This window comes from Nicotiana tabacum, chromosome 21 (genome assembly GCF_000715075.1).
Source record: "Nicotiana tabacum cultivar K326 chromosome 21, ASM71507v2, whole genome shotgun sequence".
Classification (NCBI taxonomy): Eukaryota; Viridiplantae; Streptophyta; class Magnoliopsida; order Solanales; family Solanaceae; genus Nicotiana; species Nicotiana tabacum.
Genome location: NC_134100.1, coordinates 8,143,782 through 8,164,045, shown reverse-complemented (window position 1 = coordinate 8,164,045; position 20,264 = coordinate 8,143,782).

Genomic DNA, 20,264 nt, shown 5'->3' with positions numbered 1-20,264 from the left:
TTGTATCTGATATTCAATTTTAATAAAGTCAAAATTTATACTAAAAATCATTTTCGAAATTTTTTCTTTTATTTATTAAAAAAAAAATTTTAAAAACTATATTTTTTCGAAATTTTTAAAGCAACCCATTTTATTCCTTTCTCCTTATCAAGATTTTATTTGAGCTGGTCAACAAGCATGTTCGAGACGAATGAATGCACAAATAACAAATAGGATGCATCATGATGGTCTTTTTAATTTTGGGTTCACCTGTCCTAGACAGACCCAACCCCTGTGTTGAGTCTCCAAGACCAAATGCATATGATGCAAATATTCGTTCCTACTAGGGATCCGGTACATGGCTGAGTTATTCTAAGTGTAAAACCTTAGGTTGATTGTTCTAAACCTGGCTTACCCAAACGGACAGTTTGAGCCGAAGCGGGAGTAATGTACCGGGAGCACGAAAGTCTGCCCGGTCTAGTTACTTGTCTCAACTCCGTCTTATTTGGTATGACTTTAACAGAAAGGTGGGTCACGCGCACGTGTACACCATAAATTCAGAAGACTCAGAAAGAAGGGGGTTTCGTAGCAGTTGTATATATTCATAATTCAAATAATATTAAAGCGGTAAAAAAAAACATTTAGCATATTAGCATATAAACAGTTGAAAATCATATAGTAAATAAAGCCAATTAAAAACAGATACTTTAAGCTCGAATTCTTTAAACCCTGAACCAATGGTTCTGGATTATAGTAACACTTTTGTCCCTAGCAGAGTCGCCAGAGCTATCGCACCTCCTTTTTGCCGCGCCCGCGGGGCGCGTTGGGGAGTTTTCTCCAATTGAAGGACAGTCGAAACGGGGTTTATTTAATTATTTAAGAGTCGCCACCTGAGAATTTTAAGGCGTCCCAAGTCACCAATTTTAATCCCTGAATCGAGGAGAATATGACTCTGTTTATTATTCTGCGAACCAGAAATCCTGAGTAAGGAATTCTGTTAATCCGGAAGAAGGTGTTAGGCATTTCCGAATTCCGTGGTTCTAGCACGGTCGCTTAACTGTTTTATTATTGGCTTAATTATCTTGATTTTATATAAATGTTATCTGATTTTTCTACCGCTTTTACTTATTGTGGTTAAGAACCCTTCTTTGAATCGAATTACGCGTACGTATATTCGTGTTATAAATAAAAAAAATACGAAATTGTGTCACGCATATGTATACGCAATAACTTTTGATAATATAATTACTGAGCAATCATTTTTTCGAAATTGTGGCGAATCAAGAATATTTTTTTTCTGAATAGTGAACTGTACATCTCGGTTTTTTATGAAATTGATTTAACGCCTTTGGAAAAATCCTTTTTATTAAATATTTGTTCGAAATTGCGTGTACGCATAATCCGAATTTAGCTTTTAAAATATAATCAGGGTACGCGAACGTATCCCTAATTGCGCGACATATTTGTAATGATATTAGGGATTTTTCCATAAATTGTTTTGTTGTATTATGAGAAATCTTCATTTTTAGATATCATTAATTCTAAAAAAAATTCACAATTTTTGAATGTTGCCCATTGATTATAATTTCCACATATAGCATGTTTATCCAAGACTATTCAAATTCAAAGAACAGAATAAAAATATGATTGATATTATTTTTAAACAAATATGACATATATATATATATATGTCAAAGGATAAATTGCATATGAAACTGAAAATAAATGATTCATAAAGGAAGGAAATATTTTCCGAGAATTTTTATTATTTACTTAATGCAAATTCTACTTCTAATTATCATTGGTATGAAGTGTGGCAATTTATGCTTATACATCTCTTTTCATTCTTATATGCTTGCTTTTAATCTAATAGGCCTAATTACTTGGTTAATTTGTTTTATGAAGGTATATAGACATCGAGCTATATTGGCCGAATTATTATACAAGTTAATTCAATAAAATTACCTTACATGCAACTTAACTGTATATCGTATTCATAACGTATTATAATAAGCTACATCATATCGCCTTTCGCCCACTTTTATACACACATCTATTATCTTATCAACATTACCATCTTAACCTTATGTAACAATAAATATCACTACTATAGTTATCTTGGCACTTCTACATCACTTCTTACTTAACCAACAGCAAAATTCAAATAATGACCAACATTCATACCATATTCCCTACTTCGACAATTTAATATGATTAAACTAATGAGATAATAAGCTAATGTTATTACAAATCTTTATACGAACTTTCAAAGTAAGACCATTAGCTCATAGCTATCAAATTGAATTCACTACTAATTAACTAACATAAAATAAAAAATGAAATTTAAATTGATGAACTGGGACAAATAAGAAACAGAATTTCAATTCAATCTTCGTTTATCCGCCATATTGAATCTCTTTCCAACATAGAATTTAAAAGGATATGTACCTGGAAATGGAGGTAGAAGTAGTAAGTTTCAACAGTTGCAGCAGTAACAAAATCAACAGAATACCAGTTTTTCCACAGATTTGAACGATAATAAGACACGAAGAACCCAGATGAATAGGGACAGAACTTGAGAAAATTTCAGATTTCACCGAACAATATTTACAAGCAAACAACGGACAGATTCTAGAAAAGTAACATTTTTCAGATTTTTCAGTTTCTTTCCTGTTTTGGACTTCTTGTTTCTGATTTTTCTGTTTTTGTTGCTGTATATCTGTGTGTGTGAGTGACCGCCCTCTTGTTCCTTCAAAACTCTCCTCAAAAATTCTCTAGGGTCTTAAAAACTCTCTTCTGAAAAATGATCCTAAAATCTGTTTGCTTTCCCAATTTCACACTCTCTTTTTTTTCTCTTAAAACTCTTAAAGACTCTCTTAAAAATTCTCTCTCTGTCTATCTAAACTCAGAAAAAGGGTCTTAAAAACTGATCCCCTTAAAGTCTGTCCAGCTCCTGTATTTATACAGGGCTGGTTCTATACTCATTAGTATTGGAGGGACCCTTTATCCCTTTAACAACCAGAAAGTTTCCATTGAAACTTCTTTTTAATACTTTATGTGATCCTAACATGATTTTCAGCAGCCCCATTATCCCTTGTTCCCCCTTTATTACTTAAATATAGCCATTAACATTACATTATAATACACTAGCACTAACACCCTGTTTTTACTGTTTTATTCCCAGAAATGCCCCTGACCTACTGTTATTACTTGAAAAATCAGAACTCACTGTAAAACAGATTCTACAATCTGTATAGACTTAACTATCCTTTTGATTTACAGCTATAACCAATCCTATGACTTTGAGACAGTATATTACATTCTAATAACTGATTGACAAAAACTGCATTTAAATAGGGAATTCCCAACTGAATACTGAATAAAAACAACCTTAACATTACACAGAATATGCAGGATTATTTCCACTGGAATTCAAAACTGAATTAAAAGCAAACAAATACAGGAGCATTGTCAATATACTGACAATGTCCTGTTTAGAAAACAACAATACAGCATACATTTGAATTCACTGATTCACAAACAAACATGATTCAATTGACGAGTACTAATCAATTGACTATTTACAACATTTGTCAAATATTAGTCTAAACAATAGAAGCAGACTGTTTCAGTTAATATTTTCAGAAATGAAAATTCGTAATATAACTAATCGACGAACTTAATCGAGTCGATTACACACATTGTAAACAATCACAACCAATAAAAACAATTCACATTCGGATCAAGTAGCTAGGTAGGAGACAGAAATGACAGAATTGATCAAAACAAATATGAAAAATCAAAAAGCTATTGACACAGACAACAATATACCTAGAATACACAAAATAATAGAAAATAATACCTCTGAATTTTAATCAGACTCGAACTCAACTTGGATTTCGGATTTTTTTTTTTTTGAAATCAAACTGACCTTAGTCGAAGTATTTTCCACTGAAAATACTTCGCCTAAGGTCGATTAAACCTCAATCTTCATCATAATCTGAACAGAATCCGGAAGTTTGGTATTTTTAGGGTTCTTAAAAACTCGATTTGGGATTTAACCATTTCTGGTCAGATTCGAGAAGAACCAAACATGACACAATGGTGAGGGTAGCCTAGGGGTCATTTGGTGTTAGTTTGAAACGGATCTGAGCCTGTTCTTGTTTGGTCCGAATCTTCAAAAGAAGATTCGAGAAGTTCCGCACTGATTCGAACCAAACAAACGATAGATCCATATTCAGGGTGACTAGGGGAAGCTGTGGTGTCGATTTGGGACTGTTAGGTCTAGATCTGAACTTGGCTCGAATCTTCAAATGAAGATTCGAGAACCTCCAGGGAGATTCGAACCAAGCTGGTAACATATTCGGATAGAGGTTGTTCAGGGGGTCCTAGGGTGTTAAGTTGGTGACCGGCGGCGTTGATGCCGCCGGGTTTTAGGCGAAGGGGAATAGGGGCGGCTAGGGTTAGAGGTCTGTTTGGAACGATGATGAACAGGAGCGGAGAGGGGGGTGTTTAGTTAGGGGGCCGGGTAAAGGGTTACGGGTTTATATAGGGGTGGGGTGGATTGATGTTATCCGTCCGATCAAGTAAGATGAAAGGCCAGGATTAATCCACTAATCCGAACGACGTCGTTTGGTCTAAGTTCAGGGTCGGCCTGTATTGGGTCAAAGGGTCGGGTTACAGGTTTCGGGTAAGGGTAGGAGATCTCGTCCGTTGATTGGATTTGATCGAACGGTCCATGCTAAACCGCGACTAAACGCTGTCGTATTGATTCTTTTCGGACTGGACCGGACCTGGGCTAAAGGGGGGTAATTTGGTTTGGGCTGTTGGGGTAATTAATTCACTTGGGCCTGGATTTTAATCCAGGTCCAATATTCTTTCACAATTACATATATTTTCTAATTAAAAAAAATCCTAATAAAAATTATAAAACAATTTTTAACCTTACACAAAAAATATTAATTACTTCATAACAATTATTTAACACATAGTCAAAACATCAATCACACAATGAAATATTAAAATTAGAACAAATGCATATTTTTGTGATTTTATTTAAATTATCTCTTAAATGCATAATTAAATCCTATATGCATGCAATATGTATTTTATTTTATTTTTTGATTTATTTTGACAAAATAAACATTTACGGATATAACACAAACATTTAACACCACGCAAATTCAAAAATTACACAGTAAAAGAAATTTATTTTATTTTTTGATTTATTTTTGGAGTAGTTTTCGTTAAAGCAAAAATCACGTGCTCACATTCACTCACCTTCTTTACAACTTCAAATGGGTCGTCATACTTTGGAATCATCCCACGATGACGCATTTTTCTAATGATTTTCTTCCAAATCTGTGGCATAAGATTCAACAACACCTTGTCACTAACATTGAACTCCAAAGGCCGCCTATTTCTGTCAGCATTCCTTTTCATCCTTTTAGCCGCTCGTCTCAAGTTGTCTCGATCCTCAGCCAGCAACTCATGCCTGTCGCGAGAATAGCGATAAGTAGTAGGACACTTGCCCCCTGATTTCAACTAAGCAACTTCCAGCGGTGTGTCAAGCTGTCTTCCCAACACAATCTCAAACGAACTCATTTTAGTTGCCAAAGACCTGTGCAAGTCATAACAAAACTATGCACTGTTCAATAACTCAACCCAATTCCTCTAATTAGCAGTCATATAATGCCTCGAGTACTCTTCAAGCAGATGATTTATATGCTCTGTCTACCCATCGGTTTGTGGGTGATTTGCAGTCATGAATTTCAAATCAGTCCCCAAGAATTTGAACAAAGTAGTCTAAAACCGGCCTGTAAATCTTGATCCTAATCACTCACAATAAATCTTGGACCCACAAATGTTTCACAACATGCTTGTAGAATAATTCTTTAGATACTTCAGACGAACAAACAGTTGCAGTAGCAAAAAAAATTCCATACTTTCAGAATCTGTCTACCACCACTATAATTGATGTTTTGCCATCAACTTTTGGAAGTCTGCTGAAAAAGTCCATAGAAACAAAAGCCCACGAACACTCAGGAATTGGTAGAGGTTGTAGCAAACCAGCTTCTTTCTTCCTTTCAGTCTTGTCAAGTTGACAAACAAGACAAGTTTTCACATAGGCTTCAATGTCATCTTCCATATTTAGCCAAAAGTAATTCCAGGACAGCAATGCCAACATCCTTTCAATACCGGATGACCAGCATATGGAGTATCATACATCTCCTTTAGAAGAGAACGATGCAATCTAGCACGTTGAGGAACCACAATTTTCCCCCCTTTGAAGTGCAACAGATCGTCCTCGATTTAATACCGTTTAATTGTCCCATCTTTCACTTGATTAATCAATTTCACATACAATGGATCATTCACAACACATAACTTGATTGTATCCATAAAATCAGATTCAATTCGAGTAAATGCATAAGTTGCAGCAAATACCTCTTTGCAACTAAGTGCATCAGCAACCTGATTTTGCTTTCCAGGTTTCTGCACCCATATGAAGTCGTATTCAACCAAGAATTCTTGCCACCAGGCATGCTTCAGGCTCAATTTTAGTTGACTTTTGTAGTAGGTATTAGCCACGTTGTTCGTGCGCACCACGAACATTGTTCCCAGCAAGTAGACTCTCCAAGCTTGAAGGCAATGAATTACTGCAACCATCTCTTTCTTATGTGCAGAATAATGTTGCTCCGCAACATTCAAATTTTTGCTTTTAAATGCAACTGGATGATCCTCCTGGACCAGCATACTGCCAACAACATAATCTGAAGCATCAGTGTGTATCTCAAATGGCAAATCAAAATCTAGTAGCTTCAATAATGGTTCGGATGCAATGGCCTTCTTCAATGCATTGAAATCCTTGTCACACGAATTCGACCAAACCCATTTGACATTCTTTTTCAGCAAATCCGTCAAAGGAGCATCCATTTTTGAATAGCCTGCAATGAACTTCTGGTAATAATTTGCCAAGCCCAAATATGATCTAAGTTCCTTTATCCCGCTTCGTGCTTTCCAATCAACTATTGCTTGCACCTTCTTTGGGTCCATCTGCACTTGGTTTTCACTAACCAAATGGCCTAGAAACTTTATTTCGCGACTTGCAAATTCACATTTCTCCAGCTTGACATAGAGTTGATAGGCTCTAAGTATTTCTAGCACTTTCCTTAAGTTAGACTAATGATTGTCAAGGGTCCAGCTATAGATGACTATGTCATCTAAGTATACAACTACAAAGTCATAAAGATACTCATAAAGAACATTGTTCATTATATTACAGAAAGTTGTTAGGGCATTGGTTAGCGCAAACGACATTACAAGAAATTCAAAGCTACCATATCTAGTTACACAAGTGGTCTTAGGGGCATCCCCCTCGGCTATCCTAACCTTCCAATAGCCTGACCTTAGGTCAAACTTAGTAAAATAACTAGCCTTAGAAAACCTGTCCAGCAGATCTTGGATCAAAGGGACCGGATACTTGTTTTTGATAGTCACCTTGTTCAACGCCCTATAGTCAACACACATCCGCAACGTACTATCCTGCTTTTTCTGGAACAAAAAAGGAGCACCGTATGGAGCCTTCGATGGTTGAATCAACTCAGCATCAAGCAACTGAGACAATTGCTTCCTTAATTCAGTCAGTTATATAGGTGACATGCGGTAAGGAGGCCGCGCAGGCAGTAGTGATCCAGGAATAAGTTCAATCTTTTTCGTTTTGACAATGTACGGCAGTCGCACAACAATGACTCAACCTTCTTCCTTTTTCCCTCACGTTTTGGTTTGATACTTAGAATATAAAAGGCAACAGAAATCAGACAAGGCACAATTTACAGGAATCACTTCCCAACTTTGTGTTAAACTCGTGCTATAAAGAAACACATACAAAAGCCTTACAAAAAGATAGCCACACTCTGCCTTGACAAGTCTGCCTAGCCTAAGCATATATGGGCAAACGTTTTTGGCTCATAGCCTTATCCTAACCTAGCAGTTGACATCCCCAACTGCAAAGGAATTCAAATTTCGAATTTCAAAATAGACAACAGCCCACAGTTCCACATATTCACTCATGCTAAAAAAGAGGACACTGCTCAACTCGCCAACTGCCTTGCATTTGCGTGGCATGTGGGCGTAACCTTTGAATTTTGGCGCCAGCAGGCCAACTCTTGTTATATCTTCGTGTCATGCCCTCGTGCAGAATGCCTTACGCGTATGTCTGCCACTACCGCATGGCCAGCTCCCCCATGACACTGTCTTGCTCGCGCCCATCTGCATTGCCACGCCCTGCCTTAGCTTGCCTTAGTTTTTCCAACCCTTGCTATGCTTTTGTTGCCCGTTGTCTATACCTTGCCATGGCCACGCCAATACCATGGTCTTGTCATGCCTTGGCACCTAAGCCACATGTCGTTGTGCCATTGACCATGCCTATCAATACCTGCCCATGTCGGACAACATTGTCAACATGATACCACAATCATCATAGGGTCGTGCCGAGGTCCATCATCCCTCGTCACGCTCATGCCATATTCGATCAATCAATCCGAGGGGTTAACAGTAAGTATGTAGCTCTTTCTTTCAAAAGATAAGAAAATTAGGGAAACTCCTTAACAAATTATGACATTTAGTTTTCTTTTAATCCGTTTATCGACTCAAATGGGATACAGTACTAGAAATTTGGCGAAAACTGATAGTCACCGACCTACTTCGGTCGATCAAAAAACCAGCCAAAAATCATCCGACTTCGGTCGTATTTTCGTAATATTGTTTTATCAATATTTTCTACGAACCCAACAAACTTTGGTCTATTTTGTGGCGCAAAAATTCGAGAAACCATTTTTGTGTCCCGACAAATTTATTTATAAGAAATCGACCAACTTTGATCGTTTTTTTATTTTAAATAAATTAAAATTAATATTCAAAAAATCGACCGGAAATCGGTCGGTTATTTCGGTCGGTCATTTTAAAAACCAACCGATTTCGGTCGGCAATTTTATTTTTTAATAAAATCGACCGAAATCGGTTAGTTATTTTCTGGCGAAAGTGCAACTAAAGAGTACAAATAAAATAAAAGAAAGTCTTAAACTAAATTGTATCAATGGTCTAGTGGTAGAATAGTATTCTGCCACGGTATAGACCTTTCAGTTCGATTTTCAGATGATGTATTTTTAATTACATAATCAAAAATAGCGACCGACTTCGATCAGAAAATACCGACCTACTTCGGTCGGTTTTTTCGGTAGATTGTTTCTTTTTTGTTTGTTGGTGAAATTTAATTGATCGATCGAAATCGGTCGAAAATTGCTACCGGCTTCAGTCACTATTTATTACCGACCAGCCTTATTTCGACGGATTAAAGTTGATCAGAAATCGGGCTGTTTTTTCAGTTTTCCGACTGATTTTAGTCGGTATTCCTAGACAGTTTTTCACAATTTTTTTAGTACTGATATGGAATGACATTTTAACCTTTAGTTTTTACATTTCCTTTTCTAGCTAATTAAGAAGTGATTCCACGTGGATAAGATTTCCATCTTTGGAATCCGTCATTTTTGATTGAGACATTCACCTAAGATATGCCATGCATCAAAGGAATATCAGATCTACTCTCAACATTTACAAATAAAAAAATTAAAATTAAAATGCGCAAAAGGATAGGCTCATATTGTAAAGGAGAGTAGCTTTTGCTAGTAATGTTTAATTATAAGATTCACAGTACTCCAATCCCATTTGCTAAGAACGTTGGAACGACCTACTTATGTGAGTCACTACACATTATAAATTAACAACATCTTGTATCTAACTTAATTTCAAATATTTAACTCAAGGTTGTCAAAGATCATATAAAATACTACCATTTATATTTTCTAAGTCTCAACTACTAACGTGGGACTCTAACACCCTTCTTGTACGCTCTGTACACGCTCGGAATTGGAAATCTAGAGAGCATGTAATAATTAAAATGGGTATTTACTACTAATAATTATTGAGAAAAATATACAAAATACCCATTAAACTTAAAATAATTATCCTTTTTTACCTGTTTAAATAATCAGATTTTTTCCTAACTATATCATATATGAAACCTTATTACCCTAAATGTGCTTAGTTTGTTAATTACCCGCCCAGTCCACACTTTAACTACAATTTATATACCATTCGACTATTAGGCATAAAAAGGGCAGAATATTCCTTAAAATGCGCTAAAATTAAGGAGAGAATCTTGGTGTTAATTGATTCTATATTAAATTTAATTTTTAAAAAGGAAAAGGAGATTTCTTATCTGCGTATTTTTCTCCAGAACTACAATTCAAATTCTCGAAAAAAAAAGAACGAACAATTCAAATTTTCGAGTTTCAACAACTCAAAGTTGAAAAAATCTGTTCTTCCATATATTTTCCACCATTGATAGCCATTAAAAAGTTTGAAAGCTTTAAATTCAAATTTGGGTTTTCAAAAATCATTATTTGTTTGGATTGGGTGTTGTTGTAAATAATTCAGAATATGTTTAGGAGTTTATATCTCAATTTTGAGGGGTTTTGGTGAAGATTAGACATGGTTTTAACTGAATTTCAGATTGAAACTCGAAGAAGAAGAAGAAGAAGAAGAAGAAGAAGAAGAAGAAGAAGAAGAAGAAGAAGAAGAAGAAGAAGAAGAAGAAGAAGAAGAAGAAGAAGAAGAAGAAGAAGAAGACGAAGAAGAAGAAGACATAATTCCAGAAATTGTAGATAAATTGTAGAATTGTAGATCAATTGTAGATAAATTGTAGATTGGGAAGACTAAAACTTCTACAAATCTTCTACAATTATGTCGAAAATGTCAATTATGCTACAATTGAAATGGGAATTGGGATATTAAAATTCAATGTATCCAGTTTGTAGATATCTTGTAGATAAATTGTAGATTATTTGTATTCTGATTGTAGATGCATTGTTTTCTGTTTTCACAAATCCAAAACGACTAAAGCTTCTACAAAATCTTCTGCAAAAAACAGTCTACAATTTATCTACAATTTTTCTAATTTTTCTACAATTTATCTACAATTTCTACAAAATTACTACATTTATACTACAATTAAACTACAATCTTATGTGAAAAAAATATTGATAACAAAATTTGCTCTTCATCTACAAAAATCGTCACCGTTTATTGGATTGGTACATTGAACTTTTCCGACTCCGGCAACTTTTCTGGCAATCGGACGACTACCTACAAGTCTACCACAAGCAACACACCTTCTGAAATCCCCAATAGTGATGGTAAAAAGGAGCAGCGACGGTGGTGCTGACCATATACTCTTCGATTTTTTTTCCGGTAATTGAAGAACCACCCACAAGTGTACTGAGTACAGCTATCAAATCAACACAGCTTCCGTCAACTTATGCTGGCAAAATAGCTTCATTTAGCTACTACAATTTTAGCAATTATTACATGAATTACTAGGTAAAATGAGATTCATCACCTAGCCAACAACTTATTTAGTATACTTTTTTTATGTTTATAAAAATGGATTAAAAAGCAAAACAGAGTAGAATAAGAAAGAAATGAGAAATAGAAACGGAGAAGAGAAAGAAATGGGAGGGGGAAAACGGGCTGGTCAGATCTTAGTAATTAAGTGGAGAGAGAAACGTGGGATATATGGACACCTTTAATTAAGGAGTAAGAAACTGCCAATTAATTATACCTCTAATTTAATTATGGTATATAAATGGTAATTTGGTATGCTGAAATGTAATAAACACAAACCTTAAACATTGAGGGTAATAAGGTTTCATATATGGTATAGGAAGGTAAAAATCCCTTAAATAATTGCTACAATATATACCTACCCAACTAAAACTAATTACCCAACCTACATTTTCCTTAAAATAGGTTTAGCAAATGAACAAGTATAAATAAACAAACGGCCCAATATCTGCTTGAATCAAATTTGATCAAAGATGGGTTTAGAAGTGGATTACAGGCTTATAGCCCAACCCATCCAATTCAATAAATGTTGCTCTAAAATTCCTCGTCGAACATATTTTGTACCTTGCACATTGTTTAACAATTCTATAAGAAAATGGAATTTTAGGCAACACGACAACTGTTTAATTTGTTGCTAACTTGTCTTCCTAGAAATATGCAATGTACAAAACATCAATCTATGGAGATAAGTTACTTGGATCAAGCCTGATACTAATAGAGAGTCAAGATCAACACAGATGGTAGTTTCTTCATTAAAAATGGTAAAGCAGGAATTGGTGACACAGTTAGAGATAGTACTGGGAGTTAATCATAGCTTTCTCGGTACAATTCAATGTTGCTCCAACAACCAAGCCAAAGCACTTGCAGCAATGTATGGTACGACATATGACAAGGCTAATTTTTTGTTAGTTGAAATTTGTATATACTTTTGTTCCTGGAAGAGTATAATTATGAATATCTCTTCAGTATAAAAGATTGAATTAGTCAATCTTCTGTCGCCGAGGTAGTTAAGGTCCATGTCCCCGTCAGGCTTTGTACTTTTTTGGTATATATATCGACATGGTAGGGGTCTAGCCAAATCCCCCATAACCAAAGGCACACTGCTGGAGATTGACGGCTTAATTAAAAAAATAAAATCTAAATTAACAGGAGACTTTTATTGTTTATATGGGAAGATCACATGAAGTGATCTTTAATTCCCAAAAAGATTTAAGCTAGCCGTATAAGCTCAAGAAGAAAGTACTGCTAGAAGAAACAGACAACTAAGTAAATTTCTAGATAAGTCGGATTGAGATCCTTTTGTTTTGGGTGAGTTTCATGAATTGTATTTGGGCTGCTTAAGGGGTCAGAATGAGCTATAAAAAATAATGAATTAACTTGGGTTAAGCTCAAATTGACCCATGAGCTAATATGTTTGTAGTCCAACCCATTAATCTCTGGGGGAGTTGGACGGATTGGATGGGTTTAGGCTCAAATTGCCACCCTTACGGACAAGTAATGTAGCTAGCATAACTTTACTCGTTATACGATCAACAAATTAATTATTAATAGAATGAAACAGTACAATATTATTAAACTGTATTTTCTACATCCAAATAAATGATTTTTTCATCCTAATTTATAAGTAGTAAAAGTCTAATTAGCGTAGCTGCACATTCCATAAGCACAAGAACTGCTTTTCTGGCACTTGTTATTGCAACCCCCACAATGCCTATTATTAAACAAAGTGTTGACACACTGCCCTTTACAACAAGTTTCATTGTACTTACAATCCTTCCCACAAAATCCACAATTTTTTTTGTCATTCAACACATTTACACACTTCTTGTTGCAGCAGAATGGCCCTGAGCTACCTTTGGCCCAACATATTATAGGGTTGATGTTGCATGTTATACGTGTACTTTCTGTGATTTTCAACTTGTGATGATAAGATGATATTTGTCTATCGGAAATAGTCTTTTTGCCCTTCCAAGGTAGGGGTAAAGCTGCGTACATCCTATCCTCCCCAGACTTCACTTGTGGGATTACATTGGGTTGTTGTTGTTGATAAGATGGTATTTGTGGTAGAAATTTGTCAAATCTTGGAAAAGATAATGTTGGATTGTCATTAGGTTCTCGAAAGAAAATGCTTTTGTAACACTTATAACTAATGCCATTATCAAGGCTAACCAAAAAAAGACTTTTACATTCTTCATAATTTTCTTGTGTAGGGAGTGAAATGAAACGGGAGAGATATATGGATTGATATTAATAAGAAGGAAACAAGGTAGTACGTATTTATATAGAGAGTAATTAAGTTGCATGTTGGAAGAGTTTTGACTTTTGTTTTGCTAGTGGAGTGGTCTATATTCAAACCTAAGACATAAATTCAAATAGTTAACCTAAATTAGGTGTTTCAACATAATATAATTGTGTGTTCTATAGAACTAACTCCACAACCCTAATGTGTTTCATTTTGTATGGTGGTGTTATTTGATTGAGTATGAAAATTGAGAATCAAATTGGTTTTATTATATATATATATATATATATATATATATATATATATATATATATATATATATATATATATATATCGAAAATACCCTTAGACTTATGATTTAAGACATTTTTCTGACTATAAGAATATATTATTAATGGTAAAATAAAAAGTTTAAAGCTAAAGAATTTTAAAGAAATTAGAAGGTATCAATTTTTTTTGTTTTATTTTTGTTTTTTGTTTTTGTGAAATTGACTAAAAAAAAGAGTGTCACATCAAATATTATAGAGAAAGTGTTAAAAATAGTTCTAGCTATATATTAGCCATGATAATATTGAATGGTTTAACTTTGAGTTGAAGGATGAAGAAAAAAGTCATTAGGGAGAGAAATTGCAAAGGGAACTAGTTAGTCACTAACTAATTAATGGTGATACAGAACCCTATATCAGCATCTTAATTTGAAGAATATTTCTAATTCTTTGCGTGTCTAAGCGAAATATGTCGGAAATAAAATGTCATATTGCTGCAGATGTACCAATATCTTAATTATTATGTGAGGAAGAGAATTGGACTAGAGTCGTATAGGTTTTTGGGTTTTAACCTTACTTTTTGAGTTAGGTCTCATTGACAAGAATATAGTTCAGCTTGTTTATAATAATGGAAATCATCAAAAATTTGTTACTTGTTATTTCTAATTTACTATATCTTCTAGAAGTTTGAACGATGCAACAGAGCTAGGAGTAATTGATTCTACTATTAGCATCAAAATTATACATTTCTATTTTTTCTTATAAAGAATAAGCTAATAAAAGAAGAGAATGTTTAGTTCATAATGATGGTATAAACGAGACATAAACCCGAGCATTAATATGATATTGAAACTTTTTTTATTAAATCAATTAAAGAAGTTGAAGAGGTTAATGTTAGTCAAACATATTAGATTCTAGATCTGTAAACAAACCAGAAAATAATACATAAAATGAAGTAGAAGCGATAAATTATCGAAGTCTTTCATTTCTTCTTTTACCAATCGGTGAAGAAGACGGTTGTATATACATATTCATTGGAAGATTCCCCTATTTTCTTTTCACTTAGGAGATTATAGAGAAGAAGGAGAGAGAAAAAGCCCCCATTTCTAGGAAGGTCTCATCCCTATATATAGTCATGGAGTCCTTGTCATATATTTGGGCCATAGCTTCCTCACACTGCGTCCGTTTTCGTTGTTCGGAGCTTACTGCCATTGTTCACGCCATGAAGATCTGGCGCCATTATTTGTACGGTGTGCCTTGTGATATTTATACTGATCATCGGAGCTTGCAACACTTGTTCAAGCAAAAGGATCTTAATTTGTACCAGAGGAGGTGGTTGGAGTTGCTGGAGGACTATGATATCACTATTTTGTATCACCCGGGCAAGGACAATGTGGTGGCCGATGCTTTGAGTCGCCGGGCAAAGAGTTTGGTGAGTTTGGCTTATTTACTAGCATCGGAGAGGCCTATGGAGATGGATGTTCAGGACTTAGCCAGCCAGTTTGTGAGATTGGATCTTTAGGAGCCTAGTCGGGTTCTAGCTTGCGTGGTTTCTTGGTCTTCCTTATTTGATCATATCAGGGAGTGTTAGTATGATGACCCTCATTTGCTTGTCCTCAAGGACAAGGTTCAGCACGGTGATGCCAGAGATGTGACTATTGGGGGAGGACGGGGTATTGAGGATGTAGGGTCGAATATGTGTACCCAATGTTGATGGGCTTCGAGAGTTGATTCTAGAGGAGGCCAATAGTTCGCAGTTATCCGGGTGCCGCGAAGATGTATCAGGATTTGAGACAGCACTATTGGTGGAGGCGGATGAAGAAAGATATAGTGGGGTTTGTAGCTCGGTGCCTCAACTGTCAACAGGTGAAGTATGAGCACCATAGACCGGGTGGGTTGCTTCAGTAGATAGAGATTCCGGAGTGCAAGTGGGAGCGGATCATCATGGACTTTGTAGTTGGGCTCCCACGGACCTTGAGGAAGTTGGATGCCATTTGGGTGATTGTGGATCGGCTGACCAAGTCCGCGTATTTCATTCCTGTGTGTACTACCTATTCTTTGGAGCGTCTGGCGGAGATTTATATCCGGGAGATTGTTCATCTGCATGATATTCCAGTTTCCATCATTTCAGATAGAGGTACTCAGTTCACATCACAGTTCTGGAGGGTCGTTCAGCATGAGTTGGGTACTCGGGTGGAGTTGAGTACAGTATTTCACCCTCAAACTGACAGACAGTCCGAGCGCACTATTCAGATTCTTAAGGATATGCTCCGAGCGTGTGTGATTGAGTTTGGAGGGTCTTGGGATCAGTTCCTGCCACTGGCGGAGTTTGCTTACAACAACAGCTATCAGCCCAACATTTAGATGGCGTCGTATGAGGCTTTATATGGTAGGCGGTGTCGATCTCTGTTGGGTTGGTCTGAGCCAGGTGAGGCCAGATTATTGCGCACAGACTTGGTTCAGGATGCTTTGGAGAAAGTTAAGATGATTCAGGATAGACTACGCACAGCCTAGTCCAGACAGAAGTATTACGCGGATCGGAAGGTTCGAGATGTTTCTTATATGGTTAGAGAGCGGGTTCTACTTCGGGTTTCGCCTATGAAGGGCGTTATGAGATTTGGCAAGAAAGGAAAGTTGAGTCCGAGATTTACTAGCCCTTTTGAGATATTGAGGCTTGTTGGGGAGGTTGCTTTTGAACTTGTCTTACCTCCCAGCTTGGTAGAAGTTCATCCGGTATTTCATGTTTCGATGCTCCGGAGGTATCACGGTGATCCGTCGCACGCGTTGGATTTCAGTTCAGTCCAGTTGGACAAGGATCTATGTTATGTTGAGGAGCCAGTGGCAAAATTGGACAGGTAAGTTAGAAAGCTGAGGTCAAAGAACATTGCATCGGTGAAGGTTCAGTGGCGGGGTCAACCGGTCGAAGAGGCGACCTGGGAGACCGAGCAGGATATGCGCAGCCGTTACCCTCATCTTTTCACTACTTCAGGTATGTCTCTATGCTCGTTCGAGGACGAACGAATGTTTAAGTGTGGGAGGATGTGACGACCCGACGGGTCGTCTTAAGAATTTACGCCCCGATCCCCTATTAATTACTTTTTTAGTATTTATTTTTGCTATTTTGATTTGCCGGGATGTTCGGTCTTGAGTTTCGGAGAGTTTCGGGACACTTAGTCCATAAATAAGAGTTTAAGTGTTGAAAATTTAACCGTAGTCGGAATAGTGTGAAGATGGCCTCGGAATGGAATTTTGATGGTTCTGTTAGCTCCATTATGTAATTTCGGGCTTAGGGGCGTGTTCGGATTGTGTTTTAGAGATCCGTAGCTAATTTAGGCTTGAAATACTTAAAGTCGAAATTTGAAGTTTCCGGTTCAATAGTGAGATTTTGATCCGAGAGTCGGAATGGAATTCCGGAAGTTGGAGTAGCTTCGTAGTGTTGAATGTGATCTGTGTGCACAATTTCAGGTTATTCGGACGAGATTTAATAGACTTTTTGATCGAAAGCGTATTTTTAGAGTTTTGGAGTTCTTAGGCTTGAATTCGCGGTAGATTCGTCGTCCCGATGTTGTTTTAGGTGTTTTAAGGATTGTTAGTCCCGGGGGCCTCGGGATGGTTTCGGAAGGTTGTCGAAAGAATTTGGGATTTGTTTGAGCAGCTTCAGCTACAGGTTTTCTGTCATAACCGCACATGCGGTTGGGTCCCGCAGATGCGTAGCCGCAGAAGCGACATTTGCATCGCAGAAGCGTAAATGGGGAGGATCAACAGGAGCCGCAGAAGCGGGTGATTTACCGCAGAAGTGGTACCGCATCTGCGTAAGTGGGGTCGCAGGTGCGGAAGGCTGAGTTTAATGAGATGTCGCATATGCGACCATCTCTTCGCAGAAGCGGGTCCACAGATGCGGTCCCAAGGCCGGAGAAGCGGATTAACTGGGCAGAAACATATAAATACTTACCTTCGCGAAATTTAAGCTATTTTCACCTCTTTTCAAATGGGAAGAAGGCTTGGGAAGCATTTTCAAGAGATATTTTCAGAGGTTCACGGAGGGCGAACCGTGATCGTGACAACGACATTGGAGCAACAGTCAAAGACGACACACCCGAAGGAATCGCCAGAGAACTAATTCTGGCCAAACTCGGCACAAAACTTCACAAAATCCAGAACTTGTTAGATCTAAACTCGTTAGAATAGAAGTAAAGCACACGTGAATAATGGTGATGAAACAATCGCCGGTTTTCTACTCGTTCATCATCGATGGCGACTCCGACGATACAAAGATAGTAGAGGGGGGAGAAGGGAAAGAAGCAACGATTAGGGAGACTCAATGGCTCGCCGGCCAGCTTGCCGGAGGTGGCATCGGCGACGGATGTTGGCCTTCCAAGTTGACAGAGGCAGTGGGGTTAGGTGTATTTGTTTTATTCTTTGATTGAGAACACGAAAAGATGAAGTCAGGGGAGGGGTCGAGGTCTGCCCGTCGTTGGTGTTTTTGGTTTGTCCGGCGCTATTGTTCTAGCAGTTGGTGGAGGTGGGAGGCTGTGTGTGTGAGTGGTCGCTGGTGGAGCTGCTTGATGTCGTTTGTGGGGTATTGTTGCCGCTAGTTTTCTAGGGGTGTAGATGAGATGGAGATCCGGTGGGGGTTCTTTTTTTTTTTTGGTTTTGCCGCTGGTTCCTTTTTTGTTTTGTGTATCTGTTAGCTTTTTAGGTCTCTAGATAATGAAGAAGGGTGTTATTTTTTTATGAAGGTCTGTTGTGCGCTTAAGGTGTATCCAGGAAGAAGAAGCAACGAGGGGGGGGGGGGGGTTATGATAGGAAACGGCTGGTCCCTCTCCTACAGGTTAGGGGTTGTTTTAAATGTCTTTCTAGAATTTTAGGGGTATTGGGCTTTTATTATTATGGGTTAGATCCGAATTGGGTCAAATTTTGGCCAAATTTACCTTTAAAAATGGCTTTTTAACTCTATTAGACTAAAAAAAATATTAATTCCTAAAATAATAGCTATAAGATTGTGAAATCATTCCTAATTAAAAAAAATTACTAGAATAAAACTAAATACTAAAAGTGAAATTATTTTTGTATATTTTTTAATTTTACGAAAGATAGATAAACTAAAAATAACTAAATAAAATATCAATTAGCTAAATAAGAGAACATATTTTTGTATTTTTCATTTTTGTGATAAAAATAAAGTAAAAGAGTCAAAACTATTAAACTAACTATATTAGACCTAAACTAAATATTTAAATGCTATATTGTGTAAAATCTTGGGGAGGGTCAAAAATTACATGTCTACAGGCATTTTTCAAAGGATTTTTACTGAAATTAGATTTTTACGAGATGATTTGGTTTATATATTATTTTGGAAACATTTTGTACTTATTGTGGTGTTATGACGTGTATTATGTGTTTCTTATTGCTCAGTTTTTATTTACTTTTATTACTTACTGAGTTGACATACTCACATTACTCCCTGCACCTTGTGTGCATATCCAGGAGTTACGGGTCTTGATAGCGAGCGCTGATCCATCATCCGTCGCGGATACTCGGAGTCGGCAAGGTAGCTGCATGGTGATCGCAGCCTTGCTCTTCTCCCTCTTATATATCTTCCTTAGACTGTTTTAGTATTTTTCAGACAGTGATAGTCTTCGTTGTATTCAGATAGTACTTAGTAGATACTTGTGACTTGTGACACCCCGATGTCGGGCTATTGTTTTTTTTTCGCACTTAATATTTAAACTTATGTTATGGAATTTTATTAGTTAATGGCTTAAAAACACCTTTATTATGAAATGTTGAATATTTTGGGAATGTATCGGCTGGCCTAGTTCCATGATAGGCGTCATCACGACTGGGTTGGTTTTGGGATCGTGACAAAAGCTATTGTCGACGCGATAATCAATTGCCGTGCTTAACTATATATAGTTGGGCTAACATTTATGGATTAACATCAAATTATCCTAATATTTATAATATTTGTGTGATTGTAAAATTTTCTCATAAAAAAAAATATAAAAATATGTGTTTTACACTTACACCTTTTTAACAAAAAGTATGTTTAAAGACTTATATCATATACAATTAAAATATTTATTTTATCGTACATATGGATCATGTACTATGTTAAAGAAATTTTAGCCAACCCGTCAATTGTTCGGTTGCTAACTTGTCCACGTGGAAATATGCAAGGTACGAAACATCTACCTAAATTAATTGGAGACTTTTTTATTGTTGTATAAAATGGGAAGATCACATGGAGTGAATTGAATTCCCGAAAAAGATCATTACAATGGAGAAATACCTAAAAGATTTTTAAGCTAGTA